Below are 1,094 nucleotides of genomic sequence, written 5' to 3' on the forward strand. Positions count from 1 at the left end.
TAGTCAAGACTAAAAATATAGACATAGCTTTCTTGTCTTCAACCACTTCCTTTAACAGGCTAATAAACGCAAACTGAAACAGGGTAGTATTGTTTGGTTTTGAGACTGAAAAATTCTCTCAGTATTTAAACATATTCGCATAACCAGTTATATAAATCTAAATATAAAATCAACCTTCAGTATATTTGAGATGACATTCTCAATCTTTGTGAAAAGTCGAACTTTTTTTCCCCTGTATTTTAGGGAAGAGTCTACAGGGTGTTCAGGGTCTCACTCCTAGACCAGACTCATAGTAATCTGCCTGTTTACAGCCTCCCAAGAGCTGGGATTACAGGTGTGCCACCACACCCAGTCTTAAGACAGTTTTTTTTTAAAAAATTATTTATTTATTTTTTATTATTTATTTATTATTATTTTTTTAAGACAGTTTTTAAGTTCACTTTCAGCTTAGCAGGGAGGACTAAAACAAGCTGGTGTGGTTTGCAGCCTCTTGCCATCACAGGGGCCTCTGGGAAGGGGATTGGGTTGTAAGGCTTAGAGTTGACTTGCTGGTAGAACGTGAGACCTGGTTGGGAGAGGCGGGTCACTGGGAGTGTGGCCTGGCAATATAAATTTATGACAAATTTATATTGTCATAAATATATTGTCTCTCTCTGGCGCCTTCCCCTGCACTCTGCTTCCCATCTGCACTGAGGTGAGCAGCCATTCCTCCACCAGGCCCCTGTGTCACGCCATCCTCTCTATGAGCCAGCTGACCATGAGCTGAAACATGAGCCAAAAACCTCTCCTCTCCTAAGTTACGGGTATTGCATGGGTCTAAACAGGGAGAAAGCAGCGAAGGCAAGGGCGAGGGTGAAAAGACCAGAGACTACAAGAAAGACGCTTAGGTTAAGACATGACTTTAAATATGTTACCTTAAACTCTCTAAGTCTGTCTCTTTATGTCCAAAATTGGAGAATCATGACAAATTTATATTGGCATAAAGAAAAACGCACATGTGAAATTTTTTTTTCCTGTAGTTATGAGGATTAAACCCAGGGATTTGTGTATGCTAGGCAAGCACTGTACTGACTGAGCTATACCTCTGACCCTAC

Source organism: Octodon degus, unplaced genomic scaffold (assembly GCF_000260255.1).
Source record: "Octodon degus isolate 3935 unplaced genomic scaffold, OctDeg1.0 scaffold00435, whole genome shotgun sequence".
NCBI classification, from domain to species: domain Eukaryota; kingdom Metazoa; phylum Chordata; class Mammalia; order Rodentia; family Octodontidae; genus Octodon; species Octodon degus.